The sequence below is a fragment of the Protobothrops mucrosquamatus genome, unplaced genomic scaffold (genome assembly GCF_001527695.2).
Source record: "Protobothrops mucrosquamatus isolate PMUCROS unplaced genomic scaffold, P.Mucros_1.0 scaffold83, whole genome shotgun sequence".
Taxonomy (NCBI): domain Eukaryota; kingdom Metazoa; phylum Chordata; class Lepidosauria; order Squamata; family Viperidae; genus Protobothrops; species Protobothrops mucrosquamatus.
In genome coordinates, this window is record NW_015386460.1 from 276,553 (window position 1) to 298,812 (window position 22,260).

The following is a 22,260-nucleotide window of genomic DNA, read 5'->3' on the forward strand; positions in this document are numbered from 1 at the left end:
ATGAAAGGGCCGCGTATCGGCCGCGCATCGGAACCGAGGCCGCTGAGGCCGCCAGGCCGCCGCCGCAGCCGCCGCAGCCAAAGCCGAGGCCGCCGAGAAAGCCGGGGCCGCCGAGAAAGAAAACGGCGAGCGGCCCGCGGCTATCTTCTCCCCCTCCCAGAAAACTCACCAGGGAGGGGGCAGATCTTCTGGCTCCTCGGGGGTCTCTCTTCTGGCTCCTTCGGGGGTCTCCGAAGCCCCCCCTCTACCCTTCTTCCGCTCCATTAGTGCGGAGCTAAAGGACAACGTCCACCATCATGCAGACATGCGCAGTTAAAGTTCAGACATGCGCAGTTAAAGTTCAGACATGCGCAGTTTCTTTTGATTTTGCAGAGCAATCCCCCTGCCTCCCTCTCTCTCTCTCTCACACACACACACTTACAAGCTATTCAATTCTGAGCTCTCTCACACATCTACACCTGGCATAGAGATATGTTTACATTTTTCTTTGTGTAGCAATTGATAAGAGTCTTTCAAACTCCAACAATTCTTGCTAAATAAAAAAATGGTCAGTACTAAGGGGTTAGTAACAATATTTTAAAAATGTATCCAATATCCAGCGGTTGGATTCAGCCAGTTCGCACCAGTTCGGCAGAACCGGTAACTAATTTTTTGTTGCCCAGGCTCAGAATGGACTTCCGGAAGTGGCATCCACACAGAGAACTGGTTGTTCACATATTTGAATCCCACCACTGTCAATATCCATTCAGGAGTTTCATTGCCCCCATTCACATTTCTTAGATTCTTCTACTTCATGATTGTGTGTGTGAATGTGTAACTCTTTCTCCTTTCAACAGGGTAAAATAAGATGGGTTAGCTTACATTTACTATTGCAACAGTTGATGGGAGACCTACAGCATTCCTGATGTTCCTTAAGTCTCATTCTCAGCACCTTCAGTCAAGTAGTGTGAATTCACAGAATTTGAAGCTCAGGAATAGCTGATGGGTTCTCCAAATATTCCCAATCTCCATTAAAAAATAATAATAATTACAGAGCCAAATCTTATTTAAACCATTTAATTTAGTTCATTTCTTTCCAATTTGGAAATAAGTGTTGATTTTACTATTTAGGAATGTGAAAAAGATATTTCTTTTTAAACTATAAATAGTAGCACAGAAGAACTGGAAGAGAGAGCAATTGGTTTCCATTAATAAGACGCTTCACGTACACTAAGCAAATTACGCACATTTTTTGCATGTCAGTTTTTCAATATTTATCACTTTTAACAAACCATAGTTTACAGTTGCTGTGATATGGAGATCCAAGGACAATCCTATGCTCAGATGAAGCCGTTTTTCCTATGGGTTTTCTATATGTCCACTTCAGTAGATATGAAATTCTATTTGTATAATAATTTATACTCAGAAATATCACTATATATATGCATCAGAATCCCTGACTCTGAAATAATGTGTTTTAACAGGGTAACTGATTATGAGGAATCAGTTTAATAAAAGTGTGACTAGTATGGAGGAATGAATATGCCTCTGGATTATGTTGAGAATTTATTTTCCTAAAGATTTTTTTTGCTAATGCAAGAAAGTTTATAGAAATAAATATCACTAAATGCTTATTGTAATTCCACTTATACTGACACTTATACTCCTTTGTTTCTATATACTATTTCCCCAAATCTCAATCTTTCTGCATTCCTTTCCAATCTACAATTGCCAATGAACCCTTTTGTTGAAAGTAGATGATGCAAATGCACATATCTTTTCATGCATTTATCTAACAACAAATCAAGCTTCCTAATTAATTTTGCATTGATGACTTTTTCAGAGGGAAAAAAAATCACTACCAACACCCCCACCCATAAAATAGTCTGCTTGATTAATGACTGCCATGTTTAGCAATCATTCAAAATAACAACGGTGCTGGAAACGTACCTTTATGACCAGTACTCACACTTACTATCATTGCAGCAAGCCAGCAGTCACATGATTGAAATTCAGGGGGTTCACAGCTGGCAACAGTTTATGACCATTGCACTATTCCATGGTCACCTAATTACCATATGCATGCTTCATAGCTGGCTTCCAACAAGCAGACTAATGGAGAAGCCAGCAGGAAAATCACAAATCACAGTCACATGATGCCTTGCTATTGTCAACATCGCTTAGTGATGTGATTGTTAAGTAAGTACTACCTGTATATTTTAACATTTCTGTACTTTATGTTTCTATTTTACTTGTTTCCAAGATATGTGAAGCTTCAAGTGCTAAACCGAATAAGCCCAGGTGGTGTAGTGGTTAAAATGCAGTTTTGCAGCCAAACTCTGCCCACAGTCTAGAGTTCAATAGTGATGGGGTTCAAGGTTGACTCAGCCTTCCATCCTTCCTAGGTTGGTAAAATAAGGATCGAGATTGTTGAGGGAAATATGCAAATAATACTTCTTCATTGTAAACAGCCCATCAAGTGCTAGAAAGCATTATGAGGCAGTATATAAGTCTAACTGCTATTGCTAGTGTGAGAAACTTCTATCTTCTTTATTTTAACAATGCAAACAATTCACATATTTACTGTAGTGCAGTGTTTTCTTGAAGAGATTGTTCTTCTTTGCAGCACTTCCAGAGTAACCATATTACCATAGCATAAGCTCAGCATATAAGTCATTAGCAAACAAAGAAAGATTTTAAAAAGCAATAAGACCTCTTGAATATTTTCAAAAGCATTTTGAATCAAAAGATTTTTGGAAAAATCTTTTCAAAAAAAAGACATATGCTAATTCAACTTCCAATCTATTTACTGCCTAAATCTGCCTTTTCCTAGATCACTGGCAGAAGATTTTTAGTATTAAAATAGAGCTTATACTAAATCCTTGACTAATTCCTGTCCTCTTATTTTTCTCAAATGAAAAATTGTTAGTTTAGTCTGTGAAGCTATGCATGCGTACAAAACAAAACATATAGAAATGGATTCCAGCATGCTTAATCTTCCCTGCCTAGAGCATTTTATGCCTAATTCTCTGATATAAATATTTCATTTTATTTTAAAATGTCTTAAGAATTCAGTGAAGTCCAATTTTATTCCAATATTAAAACTCTACTCCTTTTAACTCTAATCTACTAATCAACCCAAAATCAATGTTAGCAGAAAGCTTCTATTTTATACAATGCTCAAAACAGTATCCCTTGTAGCATTCTAAATGCAGATCCAAATATTACACAGGACTGATAAATAAGGATTGCTTTCTACGTATACAGGAGACCCAGAACTAGCTAAGCTTATGTTCTACAATCAAAAAATGATACCCACTTGCATAAATTACATTTTTAGACATGTGGATAAACTTTAAGGTATTTTCTGTATTTCTGGATCAAATATTCTTTCTACCTAAATGAATACAACAGGGATTTTTAGTTAATATAAGTTTGTTTTACTGAAATTGATCACAGACATAAAACAGCCTGCAATCCACGATTTTTCTCTCCTACATTCCATGTATACTTTATTAACTGAAAGTCTAGTTCATTTCATGTTTCATTTATCAAAAAGTGATTTGTATTGTGTTTGCTGGAAATTACTAAGTTGAGCAATTCACATTTGCTTTTAGATTATTTTGCCTTTCCTTTTTTTTCTACTTGTAAAAATAATAAAACAGTAGGCAGAGCCTTTATTTGCCAGTTCCATTTTATTCTTCTTCAAATATCCCCAGGATTTTGCTAGTACTATATAGGTATCAAATTTGGGGAAAATAGAAATCTTGGTCTCCTACCACCACAAGATATTCAATGAAAAGAAAGCAACAAAGATAATTTATGAAAATTATATTAAAAAATCCCAAATACAAATTTCTGAAACTGCATATAAATAATGCATACTGTAGGTGACTTATATTATATACATACATATATTATACAGATACATCTTTAATTCTAAATGTAGTTGCAGTGCCCTAGGCAGACCTAGGGCACTGAGCATTCTCAGCTTCTGCTCAAAGAGCACGTAGCAGTCATAGCTAGGAAAGCCATTGTACAATCTTGTTTATGTACCAATTGTGCCCTTTCCCGGATTGTGAGACCCTGAGCTTAGTAACTCAGGCTTTGATCAGCTAATATTTGGACTACTGCAATATGCTCTATCCTTGAAGATTATTTAGCACTTACAACTGTCACAGAATGCAACTGCGTGGACAATTCAAGAGGACCCCTTGTCATACATCTGTTGTGCAAGCTGCATGATTGTTGGTTTGCTTCCCTGTCCAAAGTTTTAATTATCACCTATAAAACCCTTAATGGCAGGGGACCAGGTTACCTGAGAAACCATCTGACTACAACAGGATTGACTGACTCCTCTTCTGGCTGGCAGAAGAGGTATGCTGCGGACCCCATGTTTAAGAAATTCTGTTTTGCGGATTTTAGGAGAAGAGCCTTTTCTGCTGTGGTTCTTGCTGTTTGGAACATGATGCCTCTTGAGGTGATATCCTTTCCCATATTCTTGGCCTTCTGTCTCTGCAGATTGGCCTGGGCTCTAATGGTGGCGTTCCATATTGGACTGGTTAGTGGATTAAGTAGAAGATCCAGCCTCCTCCCTGTTGGACATTGACCCCTGTGTTAGCTAATTTTCCAGTCTATTCTAATATATTTATTGTTTTAATGTTTTATATTGTAGTCTTTATCATGTTGTAAGCCCTGAAAGTCACTTGATAACAAGGTGTGGGAAACACAACCACCACACATACACATTTACTGACAAGCTTTTACATACAGAGAATTCTATTGAAAAGGAAGAATATTGGTGAAGTATGAGCCGTGGTGGTGCAGTGGTTAGAATGCAGCACTGCAGGCTAATTCTGCTGACTGCCGGCTGCCAGCAGTTCAGCAGTTCAAGTTTCACCGGCTCAAGGTTGACTCAGCCTTCCATCCTCCCGAGGTCAGTAAAATGGGGACCCAGATTGTTGGGGGTGGGCAATATGCTGACTGTAAACCACTCAGAGAGGGCTGTAAAGCACTGTGAAGCAGTATATAAATCTAAGTGCTATTGCTATTGCTATTGAATTAGCAAGTATGCCATAAATAATGTTTGATTAAATATTTAATTAGTTATATGCAAATCTTATAGCAAGTTGCGTGCTAACAAATATTGGTATTTTTAATCACTATATTATAATGCAATTAGAATTCTGTCTTACTAATTGTGGAGATCAAATGGAATGTATTAATATTGATCCATTGATTCCTATTCATCTGCTATGCTACTTTTTATTCATGCAAAATACAGAAGCTGAAATATTTCTTACAGTAGATCTAAAACCCCTCTTCTGTTGTAGTCTGTATTATTAATGTAAAGGATACTGTTCATAGAAGGAGCAATTGTTTAGAGCAGTTTGAAAGGCTGAAAAAACATTTAGCAAATATTCATGCTGTTTTTCTCTCTTTCTCTCTGTATGAGCAATAAACTATATATGCAATTCTTTTTTGCTATGGAAGCTTATCAGGGAATCACTATTGGTAAATGAGCTCTACTGAGGGTTCATTTTCCAATTTAAAACAAACCATTTTGTGCATTTAACTCTTCTCTTCTATTTTTAAAATATCCCTAATGAAATGTAATAAAACTCACAAACCATCAGATGAACATATAGGAGCAAAATTAAACCTCTGAGAATGAGTTCTTTATTAGTAGTAATATGGTTTTAAATATTCAAAATGTGTGGGTCATAAAAATATGCTTAGGGCAATGTTTTTTTTCTCATAAATTCATTTGTGCATTTTAATAGATTTTAAACACTCAATAATAGTGATGTAAAAATCAAAGAGCCCTAGTAACATTTGGGGAGATTTGATACCAAAGGAATATTAATTTTAATGTATGTTAAAACCCAAAATACACAAAAAGGCATTTAGAAGCTTGCAACTATTCATACAGTTTTTCTAATACTTTGTTCATCTCTACTAGCAAAGATATATGTCTATTTATGATGAGAAAGAAAATCAGAAACTTCTATGAATTTAATTTTTTCCTATGGCAGCCTGTAAACTAAAAATATTCTGTGTTTTTGGAAGAATATAAAGGATGGTAATTCCATTTAAGTATTACAAAACTGATTTATATTCCTCTTGTAAATAACTGAGATAAATCTTCCTCTGCTCTTACAAGAACTAACAAAGCCTTCACACATATAATTATATATACACTAGCTTTGATATAACTGCAAATAATTATTAACTCAAAATTTACACATGTAGAACCTAATACGTATGTGATTGTCTGTACAAGATCTTACTATAGTTGTTTGCATGGTACATGTGAAGGACTATTTAAAAACACTGTTATGGGGCCAGTGTGGGTAATTCTGTAATGCTTAAACAGAGATAAAGTAAAATTACTTAGAGAAAAGAGAGAGTAGAAATTCTGTCGTAAGTCGGTGTAATCATAAAATGAGATAGCATTTGACTGCACTGACTTATAAGAGCAGTCAGGCCCTTTCCGCTGTGGTCATTGACTGAGAATCATACATCATTAAGCAAATACTTACCCTAATGCAAGCTATTCTGAGCTTAGTTCCTCCCAGCCCTAAACCTCAGTAAGCTACGGAACTTCCCACTTGCCTCTTTCCCCCCTACCCATCTCTGTCCTTTGGGTCACCAGTTCATATCTTGATTTTATTTTAAATTCTCAAACATGACCTGAGATTTTGATGACATGGATATTTTTGGTAATACCAAGGTTAATGTGTATTTTAAAAATGATTATTAGATATCCAAAATTGAAAATAGGAAATAAATACAAAATCAGATTGTGCCCCAAAATATCTTTGTGGCTCTCAACACAAGAAGTATTTTATAGATGAGAAATAATAGGTAAGCAACAAAGATAATTTATGAAAATTATATTAAAAAACTCCAAATACAAATTTCTGAAACTGCATATAAATAATGCATACTGTAGGTGACTTATATTATATACATACATATATTATACAGATACATCTTTAATTCTAGATGTGGTTGCAGTGCCCTAGGCAGACCTAGGGCACTGAGCGTTCTCAGTTTCTGCTCAAAGAGCATGTAGCAGTCATAGCTAGGAAAGCCATTGAACAATCTTGTGTATGTACCAATTGTGCCCTTTCCCGGATTGTGAGACCCTGAGCTTAGTAACTCAGGCTTTGATCAGCTAATATTTGGACTACTGCAATATGCTCTATCCTTGAAGATTATTTAGCACTTACAACTGTCACAGAATGCAACTGCGTGGACAATTCAAGAGGACCCCTTGTCATACCTCTGTTGTGTTTACCTATTATTTCTCATCTATAAAATACTTCTTGTGTTGAGAGCCACAAAGATATTTTGGGGCACAATCTGATTTTGTATTTATTTCCTATTTTCAATTTTGGACATCTAATAATCATTTTTAAAATACACATTAACCTTGGTATTACCAAAAATATCCATGTCATCAAAATCTCAGGTCATGTTCGAGATTTAAATCCCATTAAATCTAATGGGCTGATATGATTTTTTTTTATACAAATAGATTGACTGATAGATTATATATTTAAAATAGAGTAGAATAATATTTTTATTTTAAGTAGGATAACTATTTTGTAGTGGAAGAAGAAATAAGAGAGATTTGTGATAAGAGAAGAATTGGTACTAATCAATGACTTATTAGGCTAAGAATTAGAATATCTGAAAATATTAGAATGTTACTGTCGGAATATTATGTGTATTGTAGAAGGGATACCCGAAGTGCTAATAATATGTTTATTCAAGATTAAATTGGATTATGCTAATTGTAAATTACTAAAGCTTAAAAACAGGATTTGGATTTACATAGATGTAATGTAGAAATGGATTAACCTAAATATGTTATACTATTTGAGGGAAATAGAGAGGGAACACTTAATGAATTAATTTGAGTTATATATATATGACTTTGTCTTTGGATGATTGATTACCCCATCACCACGGTGTTTCTTGAGCACTCTGATGTAAAAATTAAAAAACTAATAAAACTTGTTTATATATATATATAAAAAATCTCAGATCATGTTCTTCTACCTACAAAAGCTTCTTTTTCTCAGCAATATCCACTCTTTCATTCAAACCAAGCAGCAAAGCTGCAAAATTCAGTTTCAAATCAGCAAGCTGTCAATGCTGCAAATACTGTATATTCTTGCTTTGACAATGTCTTTTGCCGAGCTGTCTTCTCTACCTGTGCCCTACACATTTTGCGCCCAGCACCTCATTGTCTTTGCTATCTCTTTTTCAGTCCCAGATTCTTTGGCAAATATTTCTTACATGTGACTAAAGCTGCACTGTCTTTAGAAAACATTTTTCCCATTTCGAAGGTAGCTATAATTGCACTGTCTTTGGAAACTCCTCTCCCCTCACCCCAATTTCTAAATGGCTAAATCTGATGCTGCTTGTTGGGAGCCTATTTCTCTTGCTACAATTCTATGGGGGGGGAGGGGGGAGAAAGTATGCAAAAATTACCATGAGTATCACTTTCTCCAGTTGCTGCTCTGTTGGCAGAGCTTCTTGAGCATGATGATCAAAGCAATCAGATCTGCAAATGACATCTTTGCTTTGGTTATCTGATGCCAATAACTGCCCAGTTGTCCCTCTGTGATCCCTGCCTGGCATTGGCAGCTAATATTTTGCTGCTGGCTAAATGCAACTCTTCTCTTCCATTAGGGACTCAATCCCAAGCCAAGTATGTACCTTTCGTAGTCTTTCCTGAACAAACAGTGGCTTTGCTGAACAAATCCGTGCAATTTCAGTGTGATACACAACATCAAGAACTAAAATTCGACGAAGATAGTGAGGAGGAGAACAGACCTAGAAATAGTTTTAATCTGTTGGGCCTGATGAAGTGGACAGGGTCTTTATGACTACTTGTTCTTTAAATCTATGCTCCTTGCTGGTTAAGGCAACCCATGGGGATGTGTGAATAGTTCCTAGCTGTAATAAATTCTTCTTTCAGTGAGGGGTTTTGTCTCTTAAGGAGGCTTTGGTTTGCACCTTTTCAAGAAGCCATTGCTGAACCCCACTATACTGACCAACTTTTGAACTTCCCTTTTTTGGGGAAGATGATTGAGAAGATGATTGACAAGGTGAAAGCAACAATTTCAGAGGACGGTGGATGAAGTGGATTATCTAGATCCTTTTCAATAAGGATTCAGACCCAGGTATGGGATGGAAACTTCATTGATTGTTTTTGATTTCTGGCTTGGCCAGGAAGGTCTAGGACAATTGGCCACAGCCATATTGCCATGACCACTTCATTGTAGCCCCTGCAGCCCAGCCGACCCACTGTGCCCTTCCAGCCCTGCCACACTGCCATGCTCATCTAGCCTCCCTCCCACACCACCATGGGCTTTACATCCCGGACATCCCTTTGCCACTGGCCCTATCCCACCACTCCTTCCCCACTGCCTCTCACCCATCAATTCACTGTGGGACAAATCTCCCCGGCTGCTATCACATGTAGAACAATTAGCTACGCAGGATAACTCAGCAAATAGAGCTTCTTTAATTAATTAAATAAATAAAAAACAGGACTATGTCTTCACAATCTTAACTTCTCCAGTATTCTACTATCTCATTTTGGCTCCCTGCTATCTATCTAGCAAGCTGCTGAAAAATAATTCAGTCACCACTATGATTATAAATTTTATTTTAAACATATCAAAATTCCCTAACTGTTCTCAAATCCAGCAGAATTTCTTGGTTGGTCCTTAATTTTCAGATCCTTTGTTGAATCTCTCGTTGACTTTTCTTTGGTTATCTTGCCATTCTTATTTTTCAGTTCACTTACTCCTCTCTAGATAGTCCCATTTATCATCAACAAAAGATCTCCAGTTCTTACAAGATCTTCTTTACTGTCGTGTAGGCTTGGAACAGTTTCTCAGAATAAGAAAAGATCTAAGGTCTCTTTGAACTCCTGTTCAGCCCTCCCTCCATTTCCATACTTCCTCTGTTTCCAAAATTTAGACTGTATGGTGCTGGATTATATAATAATTTTGTCTTCCCTAACAAAAAGATCAGTGTCAATTAGTATCAGTAATTATAAATGGATGCACAGCATCCCCAAATCAATATCATCTGAATTTAACAGTAAATTAGGGTAACTTCAATATTTATATGGCTACATGGGTCTATGATAAGATACATTTGAAACAATCAAAGAACTGTGAGATAACATATTTAATAAAGAAATCATGTTTTCACCCTTTTTACTTGGAGGATTTTAATTGTATATTAGTACTTGAGAACCTAAAGCACCAGTTGCCTTCAAAACTGCTTCTTTTGTTACTGAACAAGGCAGCAAACCATGCATAGATGTTTTTTTCCTTGGAGAAAAAGCTGCCCAAGCTATGTGATTCTTTAGAACACGGGTGTCAAACTTGCAAATCACGTGACGTATTTTCACGTATTGTGATGTTTTTGCCTTTGTGGAGCCGGCGTGGGTGTGGCCTACACATGACGCATCTGGCCTGCGGGCTGCAACTTTGACATCCCTGCTTCTTTAGAACATGTTTAACTGTTTTTTGGATTAGCACAGTATTGTTTTTTTTAATAATACTTGAAATTTTAAATTGTCTTTTTAACTGAATTTCTTAGTTTTCTTGAAAATAGAGCTATCCTAGCTGGGCTATAAAATCCAGGTAACAGTAAAAAGTTAATATTTTCTGAATCTCTTTAATTCCTCCTAATGACCATCTGAATTTTTGCAACCAAAATATGGAATCATGTTTAACAGCTATTGAAACAAACCTTAGAAATTGGGCAGGCAATGATTACTTTGAAGATGTTCTGTTTCATTCATCTAGGCTTTCTTTTAGTAACAGGCTCTACAGGTTAGAAGAAGAAGTTGGAGAGGGATGGTTTCCAGATGATTTAAGACTATATAAGCCCAGTAAGTGGGAACAGTATTATATAGGTGCCTGCAGCTGGTTTGCTGCTGGAATGTGTTTGGTTTGTCTCGAATGTTAAATTATATATGTTTTAACTAGTAGTCTCCGGAGTTGACAGTATGGTGGAATTGTTCTTAATAGCAGATGTAATGTGGGGTGATTGATCCATCCATTTGAAAACAGAATATCTTTTGAAGTCAAGAGCAGATAAAAGGGCTTACTGACTGACAGCAATTTATGCTGTTTTTGTTTTTAATTCTTTGACTTCTGACACTTTAAGACAGGGCTTTATAAAAGAAGGATGCTGTCTCCTAGGGAAACTGCTGTATTCATAACTCAGAAATCTTCCAGCAAAAGGCTGACACCCAGATCTCAAAGATATTAGGTTTTTGTTTTGTTTTGCTTTTTTTTAATGGGGTATAGAGGTTTGTGGGCCTGCTGTTTCTGTTATTAAATCATTATGCACCTACCTCAGGGGTGGACACAAGGAGTGAGATAGCAATCTGAGCAGAATAAACTTTTTTCATTCTCCATAGCATGAAACTTCTATATTAAAAATGCTTCAGCTAGACAACCCTAACAAATGTTTGCTCAAATAAAAGAAAGCAATAAATAGTAAAATATTCTGCATTGAGTTAAACATTACACTGGGTGGGAATTATATAATGTATCTTATTAAATATTTAATAATAATAATAATAATAATAATAATAATGATGATGATGATGATGATGATGATGATGATGATGATGATGATGATGATGATGATGATGATGATGATGATGTTGGAAGGGACCTTGGAGGTCATCTAGTCCAACCCCCTGCTCAGGCAGGAAACCCTATACCATTTTAGACAAATGGCTGTTCCGTCTCTTCTTAAAAACTTCCAGTGTTGGAGCATTCACCATGCCTGGAGGCAGGTCGTTCCACTGGTTAATTATTCTAACTGTCAGGAAGTTTCTCCTTAGTTCTAGGTTGCTTCTCTCCTTGCTTAGTTTCCACCCATTTCTTCTTGTTCTGCCTTCAGGCACCTTGGAAAATAACTTGACTCCCTCTTCTTTGTGGCAGCCCCTGAGATATTGGAACACTGCTATCATGTCCCCCCTCGTCCTTCTCTTCGTTAAACTAGACATACCCAATTCCAGCAGCCATTCCTTATATGTTTTAGCCTCCAGTCCCCTAATCATCTTTGTTGCTCTTCTCTGTACTCTTTCTAGAGTCTCAACATCTTTTTTACATCGCGGTGACCAAAACAGGATGCAGTATTCCAAATGTGGCCTTACCAAGACACTGTAAAGTGGTATTAACAGTTCACGTGATTTTGATTCTATCCCTCTGTTAATGCAGCCTAGCACTGTGTTGGCCTTTTTGGCAGCTGCAGCACACTGCTGGCTCATATTTAGGTGATTGTCCACTAGGACTCTGAGGTCCCTCTCACAGTTACTACTATTGAGCAAGGTACCCCCTATACTATACCTGTGCATTTGGTTTTTCTTTCCTAAATGTAGAACCTTGCCTTTTTCACCATTGAATTTCATTTTGTTAGATAGCGCCCAGTGTTCAAGTCTGTCCAGATCCTTCTGTATCTTAAGCCTGTCTTCTGGAGTGTTAACTATTCCTGCCAGCTTGGTGTCGTCTGCAAATTTGATGAGTTTCCCATCTATCCCCTCGTCCAAATCGTTGATGAAGATGTTGAAGAGCACTGGGCCCAGAACAGAGCCCTGGGGCACCCCACTATACACTTCCCTCCATGTAGATGCGGTTCCATTGAGGACCACACGCTGAGTACGGCCGGTCAGCCAGCTATGGATCCATCTGTAGATGGATAGAAAAAAATCACATTTTTCTATCTTGTCAAGTAGTAGGTTGTGATCTACTTTATCAAATGCCTTACTGAAGTCCAAGTAAATTATGTCCATAGCATTCCTCTGATCCACTAATTTTGTCACTTGGTCAAAGAATGCAATAAAATTTGTCTGGCATGATCTATTTTTGGCAAACCCATGTTGACTTTTAGTAATGACTTTGTTTGCCTCTAGGTGTTCGCTGATTCGTTGTTTGATTATCTTTTCCAGCTTAATTTTCTGGTGTTTATATTTAAATTCAAATAATTTCCATGCCCAGATCATAATACAGCTTTTTTTTTCATTCTGGTTTTGTTGTATAGCCTAGATTCACAAAGCAGTTAAATCACAAATTTGTTGGTTGGTTGATTTTGGTTTAGGCTATGGTTTAATATTTTGGCTGTTGTGGTTTAGTATTTTCACCAACTTAACCATGATATGTTATTCCATATACCTGGGCATCAGGCAGAGGCAACGTTGGTAATGCTTTTGGATAGTCTCCAAAGAAATCAGGAAGGGCAGTACATATGTTCTTACTCATCTTGACCTCTAGGCAACTTTTCAGTACCATCAACCACATGGGTTGAGAGTCGGTGGCACATTATTGGCTTGATTTACTTTGTTTCTGTAGGACCAATACCAGATGGGTTTTTTTTTAATTGGGATGGAAAGGTCCCACCTTCAATCCCCATTATGTGGTTTCTGCAGAATTTAGCACTCTCTCACTCCTATTTAACATTTTTATGAAGTCACTGGGTGAGATAATTTGTTGTCATGGGTGTTGTCATTAATATCCAGTTATAAAACCCTCACACCTGATGAACTAAGTGATGCTGTTGATGTCTTGTCCTTGTGCCTGTAGATTGCAGGGTTCTGAATGGGGAAAGAATTTTCAGCTTGAACACTGTCAACATTGAGTTTCTTTGGCTTTGGGTTCTTCAGGCAATGGGATTTTACATCTTTTGTTCTGGATGAAATTGCGCTATTCCAAATAGATTCCGTGCACAACCTGGGATCCCTCTAAACTGACAATTCCCACTCAAGAATCAGATGACAATTGTGGCTAGGAGACCCTTTATACTGCTTCATGTTGTGTGACAATTGCACCCCTTCCTGGATCCTGAGCCAATAATCAAAGTCACTCATGTCCTGGTCATCTCCAGATTGGATTACTTTTATCCATTCTACATAGGGCCATTCTTGGAAAGGAAAAGCTTAATCTGATGCAAAGGACAGCTGAGTGCTCAGCTGTGTGTTCCCCCAGGATGGTGTTCTTCAAATTGCATTAGCTACCCATTTGTATCTGGAACGAAAAAATCTGGTTTTGATCTTTAAAGCATTACGAGGTGTGACACCAAGTTATTTGAAAGACCACCTCTTTTCAATCAAATATACTTATCTCATCAGGAGAAGTATGCTGCAGGTCCCATCTACCAAATAATTCCATCTGGAAAGACTCAGATAGCATGCCTTTTCTGCTGTGGTCCCCTCCCTCTGAAATCTCCTCCCCCCTGAGGTGACGTTGACTCCATTCATATCTACCTTCTGGAAGGCCATAAAACCTGTTTTTTTTTTTCACCAAACTTGGGGATCTCATGGTGATCCTGCAAAATATTTCTTCAGTATCAAATGCCTGATGTTCTCCAGATTTTTATGCTCTTTATTTATGTTTGTCTGTTTTATACTTTTTATTTATGTTTGTCTGATTTATGGTTTTAAATCTTTATATTTTTGTATGATGTCCAGAGTCATGTTTCATGAGATGGGTGGCTATATAAACTATTAAATAATAAATGGCTACCATAGTTTATTGTGATGGTGATGAACCCAGACCAGAATGGAAGCTTTAGACTCCCACCTTTGGCTGTGCCCACTTTGCCTCAAGCCTTCTCCCACAATTCTCCCTGGCCAATGGGCCTCTGCCCCTCACTCTTTGGCCTGGCCCATTCACCCAGAAACCTTTTGTCTCAGGTGTTTCACTCCACAGGACAAGAAACCACCAGCCAATTGGGTGGCAGGCAGCAACAATGGTGCTGTGAAGGTTGATGGAGGGGGCTGTGAGGGGAATGTGATTGATGACAGGTTACAGGAGAGAGAAAGATCTGCAGAGGCAGCAAGCAAACACTGCTTGTGAGTTGCTGTTGGAGGTGCGGGGGGTAGGTAAATGCTGCGTGCACACGGCTGCTGGGGGTGCCTGGGGGGAGCAAGGCAACAGTAAGCGCGGCTGCTGGGGGTGCCTGGGGGTACATCAGGGCACCAGCAGTAAGCATGGCAGAACTCCCCGTTTGGCATCAGGCTGGAGTCCAAGTGTGAAGGCAACGGCACAGGGAAGAGGTCAAAATGGGAAGCCCCCACTCACTTCTGCCTGCCCATTGCCTGCAGTGGCTTCCCATTTTTACCCTCTGCTGTTGCCTCTGCACCTGGACTCCAGCCTGATGCCTAACAGACATTTTGGCTGCCGCCCTCCCTGCACCCAATCCTGATGCACCAATGCTGAATGGGCAGATCAACAGCCCTTCATGGTGCGCCACCATTGTTTGACACCCCCACACACACTGTCAGCAGTCATACTTACAGCTGATGCCCTGCCCCCCAGGCACCCCCAGCAGCTGTGCTTACCGCCGATGATGGGAGCCTAAAGATCCTAGATCAACTCAGACAGTGCTGGAAACTAAGACTACTATATTAAATTGGGGTTTTTTTAAATGTCACTGTCTATTGGAAGTAAATGAAATTACAAAGGGCTTATATCAGAAATTGCTTGGATAATAAACAAGCCACTATTTCTTTATATAAACTGAGAAAGAGCAAAAAGGAGCAAATCGTTATAAAGAAATCAGAACAGGAGGAATGGGAAGTACATTTTCTTTCATCAGCATAATTGGAATCATTGGAGTGGAGGTTTTTTGTTGTTGTTTTCATTTTTTAACCCTATCTAAAAGTAATTTTATTGAAAACCTGGTTATAGTTTTAGAGTCAATAAATTTCTCCATAGAGTAGTTGTTCTTTTTGCCTGGTTCTATTCTACCCATCATATTGAACTGATGTTTACATTATTTCTGCAAATATGAGCAAGGATTCCATATGCGGAATTGAAAGAGAGATGAGCATTTTCTGTGTACGAAACATAACTGTTCTATTTCCAGTTTTGCAGATATCTCAGTTTCACAGAATCCATCGAATGTTAGTATACCTATTCTAATATCAAATAAAAGTTTCTTACTTTTTTTTAAGTGAACAGATTACATGTTGATTTTTTTTCTCCTTTACTGAGATAGAAAAAGCTAAGCAGGCCATGCAAGGAAAAAGAGAGTTCAAATGAAAAGTCTGTCCTGAGGTTTCTTTGAAGGTTAAAGTACAAGAAAAGTAAAATACGTTAACTGCTGTTCAGATTATTTTCTACACAGTAACAACACAATTGCTTGATTTGTCTTATATTCATCCTGAATCCGACTCCTAAGAGCCTTTGATTAAAATAATATTTATTTATTTATTTATGGCTGAAAATTGTATTTATTTATAAAAATAATATCCCACTCTTCTACCCAAAAATCATCTGTCCTACTCTTTGAATAATGTGCCTACTGATACAGCTCTTTCCATCAGTGACAGGAGAAGGGGCCTTAGATGGATATAAGAGGCTCCATTTGACAGGTGAATTGAGTTAGGCCTATGCCAGTGGCCCCCAACCTTTTGGGTACCAAGGACTGATTCTGTGGAGAAAGGTTTTTCCGCAAAGGGGGCATGATTTCATGTGCTGTCTGCATCCCGCAGATGGAGCTTCGCTTGTTTGCGTGGCCCGGTTTCTGGCATGTTGTTGTCCGGTATCAATCCACGGACCTGAAGTTGGGGACTCCTGGTCTATGAAGTTCCCCTGCCTTGTAGAATTCATTAATGTCTTTTATGAAAACTCTTTGTTCCTCCAATATTGCCATATCATATTGTCCATTATCTTCATCAAGGATGTTTAGCACATTAATATGATGACTCCAGCACCAATTCCACTTCTGATTGTACCAAGAAAAAGAAAACAAAATGACAGTGTTTAACTCCTTCCCCATTTTTTTAGTAGGGAAGAGAGAAAGCTAGATATGTAAAACATTGTTTGTAACTGTAAGGCAAGCACAAACAGATTAGAAGGAAGGAAAAATGACAGACTACAACCTGGAAGGATTGCTGAGATGAAGAAGGAGACAAAGCAAATAACATGTCAATGTCAATAGCCCACAGAGCTCTTGAAGAGATGGCTGCCCAGACAAAGAAAGCAAATACTGAGTTAGCAGATACACAGAGTCAACCAGGCCCCTGTTAGTTCTTTCAATTGAATTGATCTAGCTGAACAGTAAGATTCCTTCTGTAGATTATATGGATAATTTGTAGTGAATGAAATTCAGGACCTGGTCTGAGCTGAATTTTATGACACTAAGAAAATAGAAAAGCATTTGTTTACTTTGAACCCTAAAAATCTTTGATTCTGCTTTGGTTGTATTTGTCAGTTTTTAGGAATGTTCTGCTGAGCAATAGGGTTAAAGTCTCCTTAAGATAGAATACCAACGAAAGTTGTAATTAAATTAAAAAGGTTCTAAACAGGGATAGAAATATATCATCCTTATTTCAGGAGGCTCTCTATATCTTCACCCATTTACTGTATCTGGGAATTTGTAAGACAGAAAGAAACTTAGGAACGTGTACAAGGGAATATAAAGGGAAACGTTATTCTACAAAGTAATCAAAAAGCTTCTGTAGTATGTTGGCTCTGCAAAGGTTTCCCAATGAAGTGGTGCCCTGTAGAGCAGTGGATAAAATTTGTTTTATCTTAAAATGTTCTGATTAAAATAGATTCTGATGTGGCATGGATGGCAACAATAGAGCCTATTACTGTAAACTGTTGTTAGAGTCTGCATTTTGATAAAGCTGCATAAACACTAATGATATATTTAAGAATCTCTCTCTCTCTCTCTCTCTCTCTCTCTCTCTCTCTCTCTCTGTGTGTGTGTGTGTGTGTGTGTGTGTGTAACATGGTTTGCTTAGCAACAATTTCACTTAACAGCCTGATAGTTGGATATTTACCTTATATTTACCATTTTTAAAAGATTGATTTTTCTAGGGAATTAAACAGAACAGAGTAGTATGCAGATAATTGCATACAAAGTATGCGTATACAAACCCACATGCACCTTTACTATAAAGATCGGCAAAGAAGAACTCATACCCGGAAGAGCCTGGTGGAGCAGTGATTAAGTGCAGTATTGCAGGCAAACTCTCCCACAGCTTGGAGTTCCATCCTTATAGGGCTCAGGTTTGAATTAGCCTTCCATCCTTCTGAGGTCAGTAAAATGAGGACCCAGATTGTTGGTGTCAATATGCAAATAATGCTTCAACATTGTAAACAGCCCAGATAGTACTATAAAATGGTAGAGGTGGTGACATGTAAGCCTAAATGCTTTTGCTGTTGTTACCCCTACCTATTAATGAGGGGAGAAAAGTATGATGCTTAAATTAAACCAGAATGAATAAAAGTGTCATCTCTTTTTTTAAGAGGGATCAATAAGCTTAGTCATCAAATGGTTTATTTTAAAAGGAGCTACTATCAAATTTGCTCAATTGTGATATGTACAGAGAACATGCTGACATAGGAAGTGACTAAACTCTGTGAAGTGAGTTTCCAAGTTTGCTAACATTCTATAATATTTGTGAACAGAATATTTTCAGGATAGTGAGGCATTTCAAATGTAGTCTTTAATTTCATGTAATCACCTTAAACCTCTCCCTCTTGCTGCATCCCATTTTAAGAAACATTTCTATTGTATTTGAGAAGAAAAGCCTAGCTCCATTAAGGCAAGAGCCATTACTGTCTTTTCTGACTCTAAGACACCACATTCTTCCACCTGTACAGTACAATGTATAAGTACATATATATACTGTATATATAAGGGTAAAATATTTTCTTACAGAGATGCAAACTTATCCATCATGCTGAATATTCTGTTCTAGCTATCACAGGTTATGCTTTCTAAAGTTACTTCAAATGAACACCTGAGCAGGAGACAAGCAATCAATCAATAGCTAATTCTAGTATGTGAGAAATCAATCATTAGGAGCTTTTGACAGGTGATGCCGTAAACTGACTTTCTTGTAACTGAGAGAAATCCTGTTGGGAAACAGGGAGGGGAACTTATAGGGGTTTGTTAGTCTTTAGCATATTTATATTTCCATGTAATAATGGAGATTTGCAACTCATCCCATAAATAAATTTGAGGAAATATTTTGCTCTGGCTTTCAACTCTTCATTGAAATCAGTCCAATATTCTCCACTAGAGAAAAGTATTATAATCAAGTTGCCATTAGCTAGTAATAATCCTAAATTAGTACAATGATGACCAGAGGCTAAATGTGTTATTCTTGGAATTGCTTGTTTTCATGTTCAGTGTAGTAATTTTTAAAGTATTTAACCTTAGGCAACAAATTCCTGCATATGTTGCAAATCAGCAGCACAACAAATAAACCAATGACTGTGAGAACACTTCAGATATTCTCTGCTATTCTGATTGGCAGAAACAAAAAACATGATTTTTATAGACCAATTTTAAACACATTTCATATACAAAGTCAAAACTAAAACAGAGAGATGTAGACATGGAGGAAATTTTCTAATTCTGTATCTATTTCTGGTTTTCAAATTTTGCATGAACTGAAACTCCGGTATTCCTCACTATATGCACTTTCTTGAATTTTGCATTACAGATTTAAATTTTGAAATATATATATATAAGGTATAAATATGCAGAAAATTATAATACACTGTTTACATTATAGGAACATAAGCTTCTTCTCCCCAGTTGATACCTCCTAATTCAATTGGGAGCATCTTCCATTTGCTGAAAAAAAGATACTGGCTACATCAACAGAGCTGCCAAGCTCTCCTCCTATTCCAGAGGTGGCAGGAACTCATGCCATCTTAAATCTTGAGGTTCATACAGCATACCCTTAATTGCATATAGAATGAGGGTTTTTTGCATTGCTGCCCATACAGCCTTCAGGTTCTAAGGGCAATGAATGATTGCTCTCATCTGAAATTCCAGTCCGGCCCATCACCACTGTGCGTACTGCACAGTGTTCCTATTTCATGCACTTCTATTTTTTTCTTTTCAATTTTACTGTTAGCGTTCCCTTCCCAATCTTTGTTTATTGCTGATGACCAATAGTGTCAGCAAACTCTAATGACTTTTTCTATCTATCATCTGCCAGATTTGTGCAACTGAGACAAATGGCAAATGCTCCTGACATGTTGCAATTTTGAAAAAGGAATTTAGCTGAAGGAAACTGGGTAGGAACTGTAAAATAGCCTAAGAACATAGAGTTATTTGTAAAAATAATACAGGCAGGTCATAAATTAAATTAAGCAATATGAAGGAGCAAGACCGAGGATTAAGAATAAAGGCCCAATGGGAAAGAAATTCCCAACCACTGAGACTAAAGAAGAACAATTGTCCTTTCAGTTAAAGATCCGGTTATCCGCATTAAGGGTAAAGAGGAGGTCAATTTTTAGAACTTCACATCCTGTTGGTTGATGACTAGGCTTGTCTGCCATCTATTGGTTACCATAATTTGGGTAAATAAAATTGCAACTGGTGGCTAAATATTGTTGAAGAGCTGGAATTTTAGAAAAGATTTTATTTGTAGGCACCAAAAAGCTGCTGTAAGAACATAATGTTTGTTTTTTCTCTATACATTGCCTCTTCACTTCAGCTCACTTCCATCCATAATTTCTCCCTTCCTTTCCTAGTCCAGCTACTCTTTCTCCTAATTCATATCCATGTTTCTTCCTTTTTTCCCCTTCCTCCCTCTCTTGCTAAAAGGGACCCATTTCACTGAAAGCATGGGAGGAAGACATATATTTTATAATTGTGAAATTATATATATGAGAGAAAAGTAACTTATGTATGGAGGTCAATTAATGTCAACAAATGGTTGCCAAGCTTTATAGACAAAATTGGTAATGGAAGGTTTTGGTTTTGGTTTTCTTCTTCTGCCCTTTTTTGGAACATGGTTTCTGGAAACACAGTCTCACAAGTATACATAGCCTGACAATTTTGTAAATTACTCATTTTTTTATTCACTGATCAGCACATAAAGATTAAGATGAATACACATATACCAGTTTGTTATTAAGCATATTTATGGAGTTGATAATTTAGATCAATCAGGTGGATTATTTAAATTTAGAGCTGTTTTCTTTTGAGGTAAATACAGTTTGAAAAATAAATGAAAGCATAAAGGAAAGTCATGTGCAAATATATAATTATTGATCTCTTGGAAAATATTGCGAGCCAAAATATGTATATATTAAAAGAATTCAAAGAAATCAAAGAGAATTTTTAAGGATCTAATTGGGTTATCTCAGTATATTTTGCACAATATATTTTGTATATATTTTTGCTTCTTACATTAACCATTAGATTTGCCAACTAACAGTGTTTAGGCAGGGGCAACTAATTTTATTACTTATTAGACCATACTGGCTCATATTGTGAGAGAAAGGTAGCATCCTGATCTGACCAGGATGAACATTAAAATTTCCTGAATGATATTGCTATTGCTTTGCTTTGAAATTAAAGAAGACAATATATGTTTATTCAAGAAAGATGTGTAGAAAGACAAATATGTCTCCCTGCAGTCACACAATTGTGATATCCGACTTCTTCATTGACTAAGCTTGTGGGAAGCTGGTAGGCAATATCAGGAATCATGATGCCATAAGTTCGCAAATAAAACATGTCTCATCATCCTAGAAATTTCAATTCCATGGAGTAATGGGTGCTAGGTTTTTTACTTGTTCTGTAGGTCATCAGATTTTAGGTACCTTAATTCAAAAAATGTTGTGGCTTAATGTGCCATTTGAGGATGAAACAGACAAACACAATGAAAATGTATTATATGGATACACTATTCTTATAAAATAAAATAATCTTTAATTCTCTCAATTTGTAATTATTTTATATTTTTATCCTTCCTTTCAATTATATTCATTTTGAATTTTATGGTATACATCTCTAACTCTTGATTTTAAATCCTATTGCCTAAAGTGTCTTAAAGCTTTAAAGTTGAGAATACTGCAGCACCCTCTTTTGTTTATTATAATAGAATATAAGGGTTGTAAAAGACTTTGGAGATATAGTCTAACTCTCTGTGTGGTGCTGGAATCCACTATTACAGATGTCCCTTCAGCTTCAATTTTAAAACCTTCACTGAAACGAAGGAGCGTTCCCCACCTTGAAGTCAGTCTGTTCTATTATTGGTGTTCCAATCTGGGTGCAATTTGTTTGGTGTTGCAGAATGTGCGCAAAGAAACATAGGGAGTGTTACCTGCCCCTTTAAATATAATCACACTAATTTTAACTATAGAGCGCACCATGGTCAGAATTTCACCCCATCTTGGTTCAAATAAGAAATCTGGAACATCACTTAAGGAATATGCAGTATTCATTTTTCACAGTTGAGTTGGGAGA